Raw genomic sequence first — 19,112 nt, 5'->3', positions numbered from 1 at the left:
CTGGATGATATTTTTATGGAATTTTCAAGATATGTTGAACTAGGAAACTCAAATTAAGTCACAAAAATTGGCTGTTTGGTTTTGAAACATCCTCGTGGGTTTGTAGTGCATATTATGGATTCAAATCTTCTTTCGACTAAAAATGGCTTGTTTTCCTTTTCTGAGTACTCACTTGATGACTTGTGTGATTTGGGACAATCAGAGGCTGAGACTCTGGCTTTCCTCCCTGTCTTTTGCACATTCTGTAGAAGCAGATAAACTCTTTCCATGTCTAGTTAATTTTTGCATATCTGTTGAGTTTGCTTTTGAAACTGAAAACATTTTTCGAAGAGAAAACCATGTCATAAAAATATCATAGGGGGAAAATCTTCTCTATTATTTATATAATACTATACAGACAAGCTGAGAACAGGCTACTCCTCTGAAAAGACAAAGCTGGTAAGAGAAGATCCCATAATATAGAAAACAAATGAAGAAGAGATCAGAGGATGAATAGACCCAACATATTTTTTCAGAGATATTTGGAAGTCAGTAATACAAGGTTATCAAATAACGTGTGAGTTAATTATATTGCAATTTTAACACATTGTTTTTTGCTATCTACTTAAAAAGTTATTCCATGAGTTTTTAAGAATTGGTCCAAGAAATTACAGAAAGAATGAATAGCCCTTCTAAGTTTGTAAGTTATATAATGAGAAATTGTCATTATTATTACAAGTCATTAAAAGAAAAGAAAGATTCTCTCTTTGCCATCAAAGTCAACAATAATTTAGCCACTACTCAAATGGAAATCAGACCCTGATTTCCAGTAAAGAGAATGCCCCCTTAAAAATGGCAGTTTCATATTATTTAACAGAATAGTTTATTAGGTTTAAAAGAGAAGGGGGGGAGGGAGAGAATAAAATCTTTGCTACATCAATAGAAATTATATTTTTAAAAAGGATTTTATATAAGAGAATTCTGTCACAAAACGCCATCACATAAAATGTTATCCTAAATACATTATATAGTGTAAATAAATAGGACAACTCCCACAGTGCACCAGGAAGTTTCAGGGCACAGGAACCACGATAAGTGTGCAGGGGTTGGAGAAGGACCCTGCTCTGTGCGAAGTCAGAGGTGTATAAGATGGAAATGGAAACCGTAGGAAGGAGAAGTGTCACATTTGGAAGTGTAGAATTTGCTAAAGGGCTCTGACTGCACATTTGTTGATTAATCATTAAATTCCACAGCCTGACACATTGCCACACACATGATGGCTCAATAACTATTTGTCAGACAGTTTGAAATCAATGATGTTTGCCGAGCACAGATGCACACGGCAACGCCTTTCTTCCTTCTTGTCTTAAATGGTGAAACGATGTCTAGAGCAACAGCACCATGTTCCACCCGTGAAGCGACAAGCCAACATCCTAAAGATGATAGAGCAGAAAGATGTAAAAGATGTGGGTCTTTGAGCCTATCAAGGAGATAATTCCTCCAGATGTTTTGCTTTGTGAGAGTAAATGTTTTATTGTTTATTCTTGAAACCACTGTTAGTTATTACTCACAGGAAAAAAAAGTCATTTATTACTTGCAGGAAAAAAGTCTTAATTGATATACCCCTAAAAGGAAAATTTTATCTTTTTTCCAGGCCCTCAGAATTAGGGTTGGTCTGATTTCAAGTCTCCTTCACCAGAGCACTGCCAGACAAAACAAACAAAATCACCTGCCTGCTGACATCCACAATGCTTCATTTAATAGACCCCTTTATCTAGAATACGTGACATCGCCTCATACTTAATTGTACAGCACTTGCTTTTGGCATTGTCTTTGGGTCTGCTCCAAGATAGAATTTCCTGTTTGGGGAGCTTTTTGGCTTACAAATTCAGATAATCCTCAATATATCTATTTTTTAATTATTACAGGTTTCCTGGTTCAGCCATTACTAACCTTTTGTCCTCAAATTCATCACTCTGCTACTGTGCATTGCATAAAAAGTAATCACCTCTGCATTTCTTCCTCATAAACTATCTTCTTCCTGATTCTTCTCTCGAATAGTCACAAAACACCATCTGCGCCCGTTATGACTTTAGTGTCTCTCAGCTCCAAATCCACCTTTCTTTGTCTTGCTTTGTGATACAGGAGCTGAACTATGTAAACATTTCCCCTTTGTCGGCTGGTGCAATGTGAGGCTTTGTCAGCAGGGGGCGTGGAAGAGATATCGCTGGAGGAAGAGGTGGCTCTTCCTGCTTCTTGCGTGCAGGTTTCGCTCCGGCAGCTCTTGAAAGCAAGCAGCATATGGGACGCCCAGCGGCGCTCGCGCTCCAGCAAGTTTCGCTGGCGCCGCTGCAGAGTCTCACTAGCACCTCAGAGGGTGGCTTCCCAGTGAGTTTCCCCAACCTCCCAGAGGGCTGATTACTAGCTCGTTTCATTGGGGCCCCGACAGGTGGTTTTCAGTCAGCCCGAGCTGGTGGCACTTCAGCAAATTTCTCTGCCATTAATAGAGCACAGCCACACCCTCTCCAACGTTGGCCTCCTTTCAGGTCTCTTCCTTCCATGGGTACTTAGCCTCAGCTGTAGAGGTAATAGCTACTCCCTAGAGCTTCTATTCTTATATTCTGAGTTCTCTTTATCGCTTAGTTGTTAATTTCCTGTTATTAGTTAACTATTAATTATTTATCCCGTGGTTGTTAATCCCCTGCTATAAGTTCGTTATTTGTTGATTATTACATAATCATTCTTTATATTGAAATGTTCCACTCAAATGAAGGAGTGATGTCTGTCTCCTGGATAGACCCTGACTGATACATCATCTCTAGGTCATTCCTAGGGATTCTGCAAGGTGTATCTTTATTTTACACAAATGTGAGAAGTCTACTGACTTCCAAAATAAATCAACCTATCAGTTGTAATGTCAGACATGTAAGGTCAGATTTCCAAGCCTGGTAATCCAGTATATTAAATTTAATCTATATATATTATTTTGCAAACGTCCAGGAATCAGGAAAAACTCAAAGACATTGAATTTCTGTTGGGGTAGCTTTCCTTAAATCCATTAACATTTATTTTACTTGTGGCCCCAAGACAATGTTTCAAATATCAGTCTGAGAACTAAATTGCACACCTAAATACTTCAATGTTTGGGGAAGTGTTTGGGTCTTACGAATGGACTCTACTATTGCCTACAAGTCAAGGATTTGAGGTATTTTTTATTTTTGCTAATATTGAGCCTAAAGGCAAATTGCCTTTCTTAAATTACACTTTCAACACACACAATTGGATATCAGAACATCTGAGATCCTTGGGCTCTGTGCCATCCTTTGTCAAGAATGACCAAGAATGGAGGAAATATTTGCAAATCATATATCTGATAAGAGTCTAGTATTCAGAATATATTGAGAATTCATACAATTCAACAACAAAAAGACAAACAACCCAGTTAAAAATGAACAAAGTACTTGAATAGACCATTCTCCAAAGAAGATATATAAAGGGCCAGCAAGCACATGAAAAGATGTTCAATGCCATTAGAGAAATGCAAATTAAAATCACAATGAGAAAGCACTTCACATACATTCAGATGAATAGAATTTTTTTTAAAACAACAAAAAATAGCTGTTGTTTATGAGGATATAGAGAAATTGGAACCCTGATACATTGCTGGTGGGAATCTAAAATGGTGCAGACACTGGGAAAGAGTTGGGCTGTTCCTCAGTAATTACCATGTGACTTAGCAATTCCGCTCCTAAGTAAATACCCAAAAGGATTGAAAGCAAGTGTTCAAATGTTTGCACACACATGTTCATAACAACACTTTTCACAAAAGACAGAAAGTGGAAACAATCAAATTGCCATCAACTGATAAATGGATAAACAAAATCTAGCATATTTGGAACATTATTTGGCCATAAAAAGGAATGAAGTACAGATACACTCTACAATGTAAATGAACCTAGAAAACATATACTAAGTTAAAGAACTAGGCACAACATGTCACATATTGTATAATTCCATTTACATGAAATGTCCATAATAGTGAAAGCCATAGATTAGTGGTTTCCAGGGGCTGGAGGGAAGAGGAAATAGAGAATGACTGCTGAATGGGTATGGGTTTTCCTTTTGGGGTGATGAAAATGTTCTAGAATTAGACAGTAATAATGGTTGTACAACATTGTAAATGTACTGAATTGTGCTCTTTAAAATGGTGAATTTTATGTTATATGTATTTTACCACAATAAAGGGGAGGAATTGGAGGTGGAAAACATGAACAATGCTTTCAAGAAGTTTTGTTCTAAAGGGGAGCTGAGAAATGGTGCAGCAGCTGGAAGGGAATGTGGTGTGAAGGGAAAGTTTTGAAAATATTGAAGATAGTGCTATAATATAATAATCATCAAAGAGATGCTTGATGAATGGGTAATTATATATATAGTTAACAGACAGACATAGAGGGTGGCAGAGTTCATCTTGGGATGAAAAGATGAAGACTGCCATTGATCTGTTAGATCCTTAACAGATAATATCATGACCCACCTTTGCCTCTGAGACTCATGGCCTCACTGTGGAAAGAAATGAATGATGGCAGTAGGGAAGGAACAGAAAATATGGAAGATCATAGAGACTGATGTGTTGCTTAAAATAGCAATTAGATTTCACCCTAATTCATCTTCCTGTAGTGAAACAGTGGATAAAGCTCACTGATTTGTGCCAAGAGCAAGATGTATGAATGAGAAATCCTATTTCCAATTGACCAATTGTTGGTGAATAAAACAGATCAATACTTGTTGGATGGTTATATGTAAGTATACTTTAATAAATTCCAAATGGTCTAGAGTAAATGCTGATTGAAAAACATTCTGTGAATCTTTGGAATTTGCTTATTTAAGGTTAAAATTATTCCCCATGTCTTGATCTAAATTTTTTATTCTTTTAAACTTTTTATTTTGGAGCATTTCAAACATGTGCAAAGGTAGAGAGAGAATAAAAGTGATCTCTCATATACTCTTCACCTAACTTTGACAATTATCAACTCACAGACAATCCTATTTTATCTATACCCACACCCACTCTTCTTCTATCATTTAACATGTAAATATTTTAGGATTATCTCTAAAGGATAACGATGCTCTTTAAAAATATAACCACGATACTGTTTCACACCTAAAATAAATAATTCCTTAATAACATCCTTTTGAACTGACCTCCTGTGAGCTAGTGGACAAAGAGTTTGTCCAGTTTGAAAACTTCTATTATGAAACTTAAAATCCTATCAGTGGTTGAAGCGACATTTTAACATAAATTAAATCGAGTTAATTCCATATAAGAAGTACACAGTGCTTATAAAAGAGAAGAGTTTTATATCAGATGCATCTTTGCCAATTAAGGGTGATTGATTCTGGACCATCCAGAGAAGCAGCTATAGTTACCTATACCCAATATAATGCTAAGGAGGAAAAGGTGCTAGCTAGAAAATCCTATCCCAGGAATAATCCATTACTGCTGCACCTTGGTAATTCTACCAGGTGTGCAGAGACTTTCCTACACAGACTTGACATGGCCAAAGAGAAATACTTTTTGGTTTCGGAGGTGGCGTTTTGGAGAGACACATAATAGGGAGCTTTCCAGGACGCAACAAATTCACCAACTACCAACAATTTCAGATAACATGAAATGCTGCCTTCAAAGGAAACCTGTAAAGTATTGCCAGTGAGTCCAAAGTCTAGAATAAGGAACTGCCAAGTCTTGGGATTAAACTTGTAAATTCAATTCTTCACCATGAAAGTAGTGACTGTGAAAGCAAAAGAAGATGCTGGAGAAGCTGGCTATGACTTTTGATTTACAGGTCCTGATTTTCTCCCCTGTCGTGTAAAATGTTGTGTTTTTAAAAGAAGATGGAATGTATGACAAAGACTTGGTGGGAGACCTACCAGCATGATCAAAAAAATAATGAGGGGGCAGAGGTGCTTGAAAGTGAAGTGTATAGTGGGTAAAATTCTCCCAATGAAATGATAAAACAGTACTCTAGGAAAGACAGCTAACTGGTATGACATAGAAGACTGAGCTACTTGAAGTTAGAGACCATACATTCATTTTTATAACCCTTGTATCTTGTAAAGCACTTGAACCAGGTAAGTGTTTGTGTCAATGAGGATTAGATACAGCTACAAATAGAAAAAAACAAAAATATCAAGACACAACTTTATTTCTCAATTACATGAAAGAAATCTAGAGTTGGGCAGTTGAGAGGTTAAATGAGAGCTCCACAAAGTTATCATGGCTCCAAGCTTGTCCATCTCACTGCTCCACTATCCTTAGCATAACCCTTGTGCTTATGGTCAAAATGGCTGCTGGAGCACTAGCCATCACATCCACATTCCAAGAGGCAAGATGGAGGAAAGAAAAGAATTGTGGGTTGCTCTTTTTAAGGAAATCTTCTAGGAATGCCCACCTAACACTGAACAGAACATAGTCACTGGCCATACCTACATTCAAGGGAGGTTGGGAAATGTAATCTTTTAGCTGGTGCTTTGTGCCAAACTAAAGAAAAAGGGAAAGATGTTGGAAAGCAATTGAGGTTTTTTCTTTTTGTTTTTTGCTGAGGAAGATTTGCCCTGAATCCACAAACCTGGGCCGCTTAAGTGGAGCATGCCAAACCTAACCACCTCGCCATGGGGCTGGTCCCTCAGCAACTGAGTTTTTGAACTCAATATAGAATAAAGATCAATAGTGAAGGAAAAAATCGGCAGATCTCAAGAGAAAAGAATAGTAAATATGTTGAGGAAAATAAGTATGTCATTAAATATCTAAATATGCCAACAATAGTAACTACAATAATATTAAAATAGTAACTATTATTTACTGGGCTCAAACAATGTGCCAAGCACTATACTAGGTGCTTTAGCTACATCATCTCATGTAATGAACACTATAGCCATGAAGGTGTAGATATAATTAGCTTGATTTTACAGATGAGAAAATTGAGTCTCAGAGAAGCTGAGCGCCTCACTCAAGGTCACACAGCTACTAAATGGAAGAGCCGTGAAGTAAACCCAAGTCTACCTGGTTCCAAACTCTACTCTCAAAAAAATCCTTGCTCTTTGATGTGCTTCACGTACCAGCAGCCTTGGAACTACCTAGAAGCTTGCTAAAACAAACCAAGAAAAAACAGAATCTTGGACCCCACGCCAAACTACTGAATGCAAATCTGCATTTTAACAAGTTCCCAAGATGAGTTGTAAGCCCATTAAAATTGGAAAAGCATCACTGTCTGCCACTCTGCCATGAATATATCAGACCTCGCTGATACTAAAACTTCATCTTTAGTCTTAGGGAAAGAGTTCCAGTCTGTTCTGTTACTGTGTGAGTTTCTATCATGTTAATTCCTCACGTAGGATTAGCAGATGGGGGATTATTTCCAAATAATATGGAGGTCACATTAGTTTAGGTGTGATTTTTTTTTCCCAACACATTAATTTATTGCCCTCATCAAGTGCATGCCAAGCACATTAACACAGTTGAGCGTCTAGCGGTGGAGGCCCCAGGACTGTATATGATGCCAACTCACTTCAAGTGGGCTCCTGGCTCAGCGTAGCCGAATGCCCTGTCTTCGAAGTGCTTACTGCAGGAGTTTGCCTTATCTCTGTGCATTTTACCCTCGTCTCATGACTCAGCAGCTTCTACTCTTCCTTACACCCCTCTGAACACGCCACCTTCCCCTTCTTTTTAGGAAAAGTGCTGTATTTACCATATTATTTCCTTAATTAGTGATAATTTAACGTCTTTTTAAGTTTGCAAGGATTTTTTATTAAGATGTTACCATTTTTGTTAGTTGTATAAGTTTTAAGACATCTCCCCCAGCCCTATTTTCTTGCAATTTGCCCTACTATTTTTAGTAAGCCAGCTTGCAGAATGAAAGGAACCATGTATATCGTGTTATAACAATAAAAATGCCTGCATGCTGGTCTGGCTAGAGGGGGTCAGAGGAAACACTATCCATCTGCTTTTGATAAGCACCCATTATTCTCAAAGATACAGCCCTATTACAGAAGAGATGATGGACTTGAAAACTGAGGAAATGCATCAAAACAGTCACTGATAAAAACTCCCAGCTAAAGAAGGAAAACTGCTCCCAGCATGGAAATGTTGTTAGCGTAATGAAATTTTCTGAGAAAAGTCCAAGTGATTCACAAAGACCCTGACCCAGTTTCTGCCTCTGCAGCTTCCTCTGGTCTCAACCTCTGTCACATTCCCATCTGCCCCCAGAGACCTGTGAATCCCTGGGCCTGCTCCCGGCCCCCAGGGATTTCTCTTTGCTGACATCTATCTGCCTGAGAGACCCTTAACGCAGCCTTGACTGGGCTGTTTGCAGCCCCTCTCTGGAGCACAACCCTGACTCACACCCACGTGCCTAAAGCTGAGCATGTGACTATGAATGAAATCTACCATTTCGATAGCTTATGAAACTCTCGCACATACCGTTACCACTCACTTATTTAATATCTAGCGTGTTAAGAATTGGTGTTTCTGTACTGATCTTTTGTCCCTACCCTCTGCTGCTTCTATAATTTCTGTATCTGATTATAACATTTTTTACTGTGATTGTTGTTCTTAAAGTCCATTTTCTTTTTGATCAAAATATTACCATCCCTTTTAGGGATGAAAAAGATATGTTCTGAAGAAAAGCCAGAATCTATAATTTTCTTTTCAGCCACTTTCTGTCCATTTTTCTCTGCTTAATCCCAAATCTTAAAGAGGCTATTCACTCTTTCTGGACTTTTCTTTAATGAACTTTAGAAACCTCACGCAACAAATATTTTATACTTTGATTTTTCTTTACTTAAATAAAATTTTTAAAAGTTCTGGTGCAACATATTTAATATTCACTCATGGCTAACATTGAAATACTCCTGAAAATCTATCTAGTTGCCTTATTCCTCTCTTAATCTAATCCATCCTACTCATTATAATTTATTTTATGTTATAGAAAATTGTGTTTTAAAAGTTTGGCAATTCAGAAGAACAAGTGTATAAAATTGTGTGTAAATCTTAACTCTGATACTATGGGTTGATCATCTCTTTCTTAAGTTTTTATCTCACAAAAAAGTCTCAAGTGTGTGTGTGTGTGTGTGTGTATGCATGCGCACACGCATTTGTGACATAGTGAAATAATAAGACATAGAAAGAACATAGCTATTTTATAAACATACTCAAGACAGTGGCAGCATCCATTTCTTCAGACAAGGATTAGCCCAAATCATAGAAGTCATCAACTGAGCAATCAGAAAAGAAAAGTAGACCATTTTCAATGGAAGGAAGATTAAATCTGTAATTTAAATCTGTCCTGCCATGGTCTTAGTCAAACAAATTTACAATTACTTAAAACTGACAGATGCACATTCATCAAATAAGTATCTCCAGGTAAAGGAGATATTGACTGTAACCGACTTCTGTAGCAAGAAAATTTAACTCGACATTTTAGGAGAAGGAGCTGAATGAATATGTTGGATGGAACTTCAGTCCAGAACAGAATATGTACCTTGTTTAAAAGAGCCAAATCCAGGGGCCTGGCCCAGTGTCATAGTGGTTAAGTTCGCATGCTCCGCTTCAGCTGCCCAAGGTTTGTGGGTTCAGGTCCCAGGTGCAGACCTACACACTGCTCATCAAGCCATACTGTGGCAGCATCCCACATACGAAAAAGAGGAAGATTGGCACAGATGTTAGCTCAGGGTGAATCTTCCTCAAGCAAAAAGAGGAAGATTGGCAACAGACGTTAGCTCAGGGCCAATCTTCCTCACCAAAAAAATTAAATAAAATAACCAAATCAAGCAGATTTAGGGGATTAAGGTTGTATGGGAAAAACTATATAAAAATCCATGAAAGGGAAGTCGAGCTCTGGTGAACAGCTATTGGGCAAGAACAAATGGTTCAAGAGAAAAGAATTTATAGGACTTCAGGAGTTCAGCACTGAAGAGAGAAAAAGAGAGAGGGACAGGAAGAGAGCACTTTTTCAAAGAAGGGTTACAAAATGGATGTAGAGCAAAGATAGTTAAGAAGGTCATTTAGAGTATCCAGGTATTTCCTGAAGTTCTTAGAAGTTGAATATCTGATAAATATTTGCTGTACCTTGCTGGCTATTTCATGACTCAGAAGGTAGAAGGAGCAAGAGTAATAATCACACTTTACTGAGTGATTACTTAGTTCCAAGCACTATTCTAAGTACTTTGTATATAGGATCTCATTTAGTTCTTTCAACAATCATGAAAAGTGTTATCCTCATTTTTATAGATAAAGAAATCAAAGCCTAGAGACATTAAGTAAACTGCATATAAAACAGCTGGGAGGTAGAAGGGACAAATTTAAACCCAAAGCCCATATTTATAACCATCCTTCCTTCAAAGATAGAGAAAAAAAGTCTTAGAGAAAAAAGTAAGCTGTTGATTTAAATGTTAGAATCCAATTTGTTACTAGAAATTAGGGAAACAGAATTGTTTTTATTCAAAAGGAAATATATGGGATTCCACTGACAAAAACTCTAAAAGCTAATGTAATAAAAGAGAGAGAGGAAGTGACAATGCATGCTCATCTGACCATAGTTTGAAACTGAGAGAGATTTACACTGAATGTTAGTATTAACAGCGAAGAAGCATTCACCACATAATGTGGTCCTAGCCATGTGGTCCCTAACCTGACAGGAGACTTCCCAGATGATTAGTTTTAGCTCATTTAGCAGCTGATATACTTAAATTATTTTGAAGTGACGAATTAAATTGTTTACTGACAGAAGTTGAATTTTCTATTGTAAAGAATTTGTTAATGCAAGAGTGTGGGATTTTTGGTTTTTTAGTTTTTTTCTTTTAAGATGATGCAACAATTGCTGGCGTTGAGTTTGTTTAAAGCTGCACCAGCAGGAAGGATTTAAATGTTTTGAAGATTTAATCTGTATTGGTTGAGAGAAATCATACTGAAAATAGTAAAAGTGCATCTACCCCTTCACTCCCCAGTTTGGGATTTCAACAACTATCCTTAATGCCAGCTTCTTAAACTCCCCATTAGAGAAAAAAAAAAAGCAAAAAACAAATGAAAAAATTTGCCCAACTGAAAAAGGACATTCACTCGATGAAGCTTTGAGTTTCAGCTGTCATGGCCACTTGGCTGATGGTCTCCAGCCAGTGAGATGAACCCTGCACCAAGCCAAAAACAGATGCCCCAGAGCAAGTGGTGCACAAGACTGCACCTGTTGCAGCAACATAAGAAGGGTAAACGTAAGTTGTGTTGTGTGTTGTTAAAACCCTGGAAGGTCCAGGACTTAAGGGGAGCTGTCGCTGACAATGAGGAACTTATGTACTTAAATGTCAGTTTTTCCTACACATTTCTTTACTTTAAAATGTGTGTACACTCAGAAGCTATGACAGAGAAATAAATTATTCCTCCATCTTTTAAGAAATTCCAAAACTAGCAGTTAAAAAACTAGCGTACAATTGAGCTGGATTAAAAGTACTAGAAGCCCAGGGTCGGCCCGGTGGTGTAGTGGGTTAAGTTTGCACACCCCACTTCAGCTGCCTGGAGTTTGCTGGTTCAGATCCTGGGCGAGGACCAAGCACCACTCATCAAGTCATGCTGTGGTGGCATCCCACATAAAATAGAGGAAGATTAGCACAGATGTTAGCTCAGGGACAATCTTCCTCAAGCAAAAAGAGGAAGATTGGCAACAGACATTAGCTCAGGGACAATCTTCCTCACAAAATAAATAAATAAATGAATGAATAAATAAAAGTACCAGATGTCCACATCAAAAATGATAATCTTACTATCCCCTACTCTGGCTAGGAGCATTTTGTCTAGTTCTGGGTGCCATTCTTTAGTGAAAAAAAACTTATAGAGGATAATACTCATAATGACAATGAAAATAGTGCTAAAAAGAATTTAGATTACTTGCAATATGGCACACACAGTTCCAAATGCTTCCACATGTATTAATTCATGAGTCCTCACTACAACCCTCAGATGAGAAACCTGGAGCACAGAGAAGCTCTGTTACTCACTCATGGTCATACGGCAGTGATTGGCTGGGCCATTTTTGTAAAGCTCTGAAATTCTGGGTAGGGAGGGGACACTTTTTACAGTAATAGTGTTATTCTAAATAAGACAGAGGCTCAGGGAAGACTCTCTTGAGGAGGCGACTTTTGAACTAAGATATAAAAGATTAAGAATTAGACAAAATGGGAGGGGATGGAAATGCAAGATTGTTCTAAACATAGGGGACATCAAGTGCAAAAATCTTGAGGCAGGAGTGTTGATGGTGCATTTCACAATGATGTGAAAGGCTGAGTGACTGGAGCACCGTGAGGAAGATGGGGCAAGAGAGGAAGCTGGAGCAGGAGGCAGGGGCTAGATCAGTGTATCATCTTAAGCATTTTGAGTAATAGTCTACAAGCTATGGAAGTTTTTAGAAGAGGAGGGGAGTGACCAGATACATGTTTTGCAAAGATTCCTTTGGCTGCATTGCAGAGAATTAATTGAAGGAGGACAAGAGTGTAGGTGGAAAGACCAGTTAAGGAGAATAGAAGCTTGACATTGAGATGGATGACAAAACAACAGAACAAACAAACGAAACCCTCATACAACCCTCCTCCATCTTCTTGTCTCAGTGTATGGCTCCCCAGTCCAGCCCATCTAATCCTGCAAACCCCAAACCAGAGGAATCATCCTTGCAGCTCCTTCTACCACAACCCTATAAGGAATCGGTCACCAGTTCTTATTGGTTTCATTTCCTAAAAAACAATCTCTCAAATAAACACAAATTACATCTAGACATTTACTCTAGTCTTCCCCAATATGCCTGAATGGTCTTTCTAAAATGCAGATACCTCTGTTACCGTCCAGACACATGGGCTTGCTTTCTTTTCCTCTATTCCTATCCTGCTCTCTTCTGTCACAGGACTTTTGCACATGCTGTTCACTCTTCCTGGAACTCAACCTTCACATCCCAGCTCCACTATCAGTTCCTCAGGGAAGACCTTCTCTCCCATTCTCCAATTTCCCCCCACTATTAGATTTCTCTCTATATCCAGCTTCTTCATGGCATGAGTATTTGTAGAAATTTTGATTCCTCCCTAGCTATACTGGAAGCTTCATGAAGGCAGGTACTGTTTCTGTTGTATTTATCATTATATCCCAGACCACAGCTATCACAGTACGTGGTTATGGAGAGAAGACCGTCTATAAACAAAGGTTGACTGAATGAATGAACCTCTACATTTTATGGAGTTTGCTTAAGGGTTTTATGTTACCTTCGTTGCTACAGAACCATCAAAATGAATTTTTGTGTCGGGGCAGGCAAAATGCACAACGATAATTCTTGCCTTTAAAACAAGCCTAAGAATAAAGCTAAACCCATATAATTGCTTCACTGGCGAGCACTGCGCATGCGCTACTTTCCAGTTTCACAACGCTCGAAGACCCTCCAGCAAGAGAATCACCTTTGCGCTTGCTCAATTCGGGGCTGCACAACCAGGGGGCGGGTTCCCAAGAAAAGGAAATGGTCACTGCGCCTGCGTCGCTCCTTCTGGTCTTAGGCCGGCTGCGCAGGCGCACAGGTACCATTTTGACCGTAAACATCCTGCCGATTTGAACCGAGGATTTGGGCGGCAGGAAGAGCCGCGGCGTAACGGCAGCCATCTTGTTTGTTTGAGTGAATCGGAAAGGAGGCGGCGGCTGTGGCGGCGGCGGGAGCTGCTCCGAAGCTACACCTCACAAGGGCTCCCCCCCTTTCCCCGCCCCCTCCCCCGACCCTTTTCCCCTCCCCAGGCCGCCCAGCCCGCCTAACTCCTGGCGGAGAGCAAGGTAAGATCCCCGGCCGACCCCTTCTTACCCTCCGGCTCCCTCCCCCCACCCCTTCCCCGCCGTCTGGGAGCCGGACTCCGGGGTGGGGACGGGCGGGCGAGGGAGAAGGCGACACTCGCCGCGCCCCCGGAGCGGGCCGTGCTGCCACCCTCGGAGCTCCCGGACCGCTGCGCCGCCCGCCGAGGCCCCTTCGCCCCGGGCCGCCCTCGGCCGGGACCCGCGCGGCCCGCAGCATCGCCTGTCGGGAGCGGCTGGTTCTGGTCTATTCCAAGGCCGGCAGAGCCGTTACTCCGCCGGTTCCTGGGGAGCCGCGTCTCCCCGGGGAGGCAGGGGAACCCCGGGCGGCGGAGGGCGAGCAGGAGGTTTGAACGAGCCCGCTCTGGGCAGCGGGCCGCCTCCTCCGCGGTGAAAATGGCTGGCTGGGGAGACGCGGGATTCGGGGCGGGAGGAAGCGGCGGCGGGCCCGGCGCCCGCGATGCCACCTTGGGGGCGGGGGGGCGCGGCGCCACCGTCCCCGAGGGTGGTGCGGGGGCGGCGACGTGCGGCCCCCGCCCTTGCGGGCACAGGCGGCGGCGGGCCCCTCGCCAGGGACTGCTGCTCCCCCTCCCCTTTTTGTAAAGGAACATTTTTTATCTTGGGAATATGAAATATCGGACAGACCAATAGAAAACGCGACCAAGGGAAGTTGCTTGTGATTCTTAGGAAATTAGCATAACTGGTCTCCCCCCACCCCGACTTTTCTAATGTTTGAGGATATTGGGTGTTGTAGGGACGCTTTGGAGAGGTGTGTGTGACTGACAAATACTTGGTGTCTTTCCCCCTCGCTGAGAAGGGCTTTGCAAATGATCTGCTGTGCTGGTGTGGGCTGACACTGTCGAGTCGTGCTGCCAGACTTAGCGGCCTTCTTCAAATTTGAAAGAAGGAAACGCTGGAGGGTTTGTCTGGCCACCCTACGATTCGTGCTATGATTCGTTAGGCTGTCTTCAGCGCTCAGAAAGGCGCTCGTGTTCTTAAGGGTTTCTGCCAAAGGCTCGTGTTTGTAGGCTTCTTGTTGCAAGAGAAAGTTAATATTTGCTCTGCTTGTACTGTTGAGAATAATCGCTGAATTCCAGGGGGGAAAAATGCCTGTTTTCTTAAAATGAGTATAAATGCAAGTAACTGTGTGAGTCTGCAGAATTTTGGAGACAGGCTGGAGAAGCTTTTCTAAATTGTAGTCATTAAATTTCTTTGTTGAAATGTTGGAGGCAACTAATAATTATTTTTAAAGAGATATTGATGAGGACATATGCCGTATCCAGTGATTAAATTACTTAACAGTTGGTAGATAGTTGAAGTGAAGCAGTGCATAACTAGTGGACACAGTGCTTTTTATACATAAATCAGAGTAACATTGGTAGAGCGTGACCTTTACCTATTTTTGTGTTTATAAAGGCAACATGTTAGCACAGCATAGTAGTAAGTTTTCCGCTTAGAGTGGTATATGTTTAAAGTAGTCTTAAAGTTGAGAGTTTCTTTCCTGATCAATTCTTATTTATTGGAACAAAACTTCTGAGAAATTTTATCTTTTCTAGTTTGGTTACAGAAGAGGAATTTCTAATTTTTGAGAAATAAAGATTTTGTGTTTTTTTGCTTAAACGTTGTCATGTCGGAATTGTTAGGCATGATCATGCTGATTGGTATGTGCTATGCTGTGAGATTTTTTTCGAAGTTACTATTTGCGTCTACAGTGGCACTGTGGTAGGGATGCTATTCTGTTTAATTCTCATAATCCTGTTTAGTAAATATTTTCCCCGTCTTAAAAATGAGAAAGCTAAAGACTCAGATGTTAATTCACTTTTAACCGTTACAGAAACAGCTAAGTAAGGAGGGAGCTGAATTTGAACCTAGGGCCTATCTGATTGTAAAACTATTGTTCAGAGAATGTCAGTCCCAAAAAGGAGGAGAGCTCTTGTGTGCAGTGTTGGAAATACCTTCTGTCCATGAGACACTCCTCCTGCCCCCTAAAGAAATAGTTCCATTCTTATCTGAGTTAGCTATTGATGTTTTACAGGGTTACTAAATCGCTGAATTTCAGCCTTCCAGGTCTTTAGTTAGGGAAAATAAAGTCTAAGCACCTTAATTTGTTAGTTAGTGGCAAAGCACGATAGTCTTTACTTTGAATAGGTGATATATGTGTATGCTCCAGTTTAAAGAAAAAAAAAGTCAAATAATACAAAAGGGTAGGGCTCACTTTCCCTGCAGACCCACTTTCCAAAGGTAACCAGTGTAATCAGTTTCATTTGCACGCCACAGGTAGTTTGTGCTCATGCAAGTGCATGTAAATATAGAGAGCACGCCCTCTTTATTATATGTATCTGTGTGTATATGTTATTGTTTACGGCTGCATGGGATTCTATTGTACGGCTGTATTAATTGTTAAAAGTCACTTACTCGTGGTCAGGCAGGTTGTTTCTACTACTTTTCTATTAAAACTCATGCTGGCAAGGCAACATAGTGTTGTAGTTACAGGTGCGGGCTCTGAAGTTCAAGTTCCACTTGTATTAAGTACTCGTGATCTTTGGCACGTTACTTATCCTCTCCTTTTCTCTGTTTCCTGGTCTGTAAAATGGGCCAGGATTTACCTTATAGGACTGTCAAAAGGAGGATGGACACACAAAATTCTTAGAGCTTAGGTTTTTTTAAAAAAAAAATTTTGTTATTAATACTGTACATCTCGAAGTGTATCTTTGGCATTATTACTGCAGTTTCTGGCTAGAAAGTATGGGTGTTTGAAATTATCGTAAGATGTTGCCAAATTGCCCTTCAAAGAGGTGATACCAATTTATACTACCACTCTTCTACCCTGCTTTCTAACAGATGAGGGAAATATTGGTAAAGATTAACATTGTAGAAACTTGAGCTTCAATTTGACTTTGGTTTTGGGGAAAGATCTTAAAGAAATTGCCACTTTTTGCATTCCTGAATATGTTCTAAAGTATCCATTTTTCTGCCATTTCACGTCAGACAGAAGTTATTTCTTAGCATCAGTTGAGAAGAAGTTTGCTCCTCTAGAAAAAATTTGAGAAATCATGAAATTGCTAAACTATGCTCTGGGACCAAATGCAGGCTTTCTGCTAAGAGCCTTTGTAAAGGATTAGCAGCATTTAGAATCTTCAAAACCTGTAGAGATTAGTCAGACTCTTTTTTCTTTAAGATAGGTTAAAATTTGGTATTACTGAGGGAATAAATGGTTTAAAAGGCAGCAGTGATTTGCTTTTTTTTAGATATAAGCCAATAGTTGATCCATCACTGTGCCTCAGGCTTCCTTTAGTTATTAGGGTGATTTCCTCTTGCTAATTGTTTCCTAGATTAATTTTAGCCCCACTCTGCTTTATTTACACCCCCTGCCCCCCCTTGCGTGCCAGGAAAGCATCTGTTTGGGACTCTGCCTCAGCATAGCTGGGATATTTTAGGCCTGGTACTCTGACTACCCGCTGAAGTGCTGGCCATGAGCTGCTGACACCTGTTGAGAAGTGCCAGTAGTTGTAATTTCTAAAATCTCCAGAATTGTTTACATATGTCAATTATGAGATCACTTGGTGTATCCCATTTCCTTATTCATTAAGCACATATTTAATAGTTGTCATGCGACAGGCAGTGTTCTAGCAGTTAATATTAAGGAGTTTTTAAATTTATTTGGAACACAGCTATCTTCTATCATGAATCTAGGGGCTTGTGTATGACAGTGACTATATTTCTAAGAACATGCTTCTGTATTGGATTTCTGCAAAATCCTGTAGTTTTATTTATAATGCTCTAAAGGCAGCTTAATTTTTGTGCTAATAAACTTTAAGGCTTGAAGTAGAAGCACTGATTTGCAACATGGGAGGCTCTCTTTGATTATGGGAAGCATATTTTGATCTAGAAAATACTGCTAAGTGGGATATAAGATGCACTTGAAGTGTTATCATTTAATGCTTCTAAAAATGTTTGATCTGAATTCTTCCTAGTTTAGTATTCCTTAGTTCTTTTTACTCCAAATTTGAGAGAAAGAGCACAACATTAGGCAAATGATGAAGCCTGTTTTTTTCTTTTGAGAAAACTTTGCTAGTGTGAATTAATGATCCCCTGGGAGCATCTGGTTCAAAGAATGAGAATTTCAGGACCCTTTGCCGTTAAGTGATGGAAAATGGAGATGAGGCAGACCTGACTGAGTTACTCTTATGCCACCACCCTCCCAAACATTTTTGACAGGCATGAAATCTCTTGCCTGTCATATGTTTAACTAATACATATTTTTTGTACATCATTGGAAGGAATGGGCACAGTTTTTAATTGAAAGTCGGAGAGCAAAATTCTCGTTTTAAAATTTACAGTCTCTATGAAAACATGAAAATTAGAGTTAACTTACTCTGCATCTTTTTTTTTTAAAAAAAAAAGCTAATTTAGAAGAAAGTGTACATTCTCAGCAGTGTATGAGAGATGCAGCTTCCCTATATCCTCACCAGCATTTGGTGTTGCCATCTGTTTAATGTTAGTTCTTGTAATAGATGTGCAGTGATATTTTATTGGGTCTTGGTTTGCACTTTCCTAGTGGCTGGTGATGTTAAGTGTCTTTTCTTGTTCTTTGCCATCGGCATGTCCTTCTGTGAAATTTCTCTTCATTTCTTTTGCGCATTTTCTGATTGGATTTTTTTTTACTCTTGAGTTTTGTGCATCCTTTGTATATTCTAGATCCAGCTCCCTGTCAGGTATGTGGTTTGCAAATATTTTTTCCCATTCTCTATCTTGTCTTTGCATCCTCAGTGGGCTCTTTCATAGAGCAGAAGTTTTTAATTTTTTGGAGGCCAATTTATTGGGTTCTTTTCCTTTTGGGGCCATGGTTTTGGTGTCACATCTACAGATTCTTACTAAGCTTTAGGTACCAAAGATTTTCCCCTTTGGTTTTTTCTAAAAGTTTTACATTTAAGTCTGTGGCTTATTTGGAATTAATTTTTATATAATGTGTGAGGCTTGGGTGGAGGTTCATTTTTTTGCCTATGGATGATACCCAATCACTCAAGCATAATTTGTTAAAAAGACTATCCTTCCTCCTTTGTTTTGCTTCTGCATCTTTGAAAAATCAGTTGACTTATTTATGTGGATTTGTTTCTGGATTCTCTATCCTGTTCCATTGATTTGTGTGTCTTTTTCTCTGCCACACAATGTTGACTATTGTAACTATATAAGTTTTGAAATTGGTAATTATTCCCACTTTATTCTTTTTCAAAATAGTTTCAGCTCTTCTGGTTCCTTTGCCTTTTCATATAAA

At 39.7% G+C, this 19,112-nt stretch overlaps 1 protein-coding gene across 4 annotated transcripts in view; it reads left to right on the top strand.

The window, feature by feature from the left end:
- Window positions 1-19,112, top strand: part of RAD21 (RAD21 cohesin complex component) — a 79,111-nt gene that overhangs the window by 36,526 nt on the left and 23,473 nt on the right. The window contains exon 1 of one of the 4 annotated variants that reach the window (XM_023648886.2): window positions 13,412-13,822. The exons of 2 other annotated variants lie outside the window; for them this stretch is intronic. The gene's annotated coding sequence lies outside the window, so the exon portion shown is untranslated. Of the gene's footprint in view, window positions 1-13,411; window positions 13,823-19,112 lie in introns of those variants that run through there. One more of the 4 variants, XM_023648887.2, reaches the window with a different exon arrangement.

The sequence above is a fragment of the Equus caballus genome, chromosome 9, assembly GCF_041296265.1.
Source record: "Equus caballus isolate H_3958 breed thoroughbred chromosome 9, TB-T2T, whole genome shotgun sequence".
Lineage (NCBI taxonomy): Eukaryota > Metazoa > Chordata > Mammalia > Perissodactyla > Equidae > Equus > Equus caballus.
Note: the sequence above shows the minus strand (reverse complement) of the source record. Positions and strands in the feature narration are given on the sequence as shown.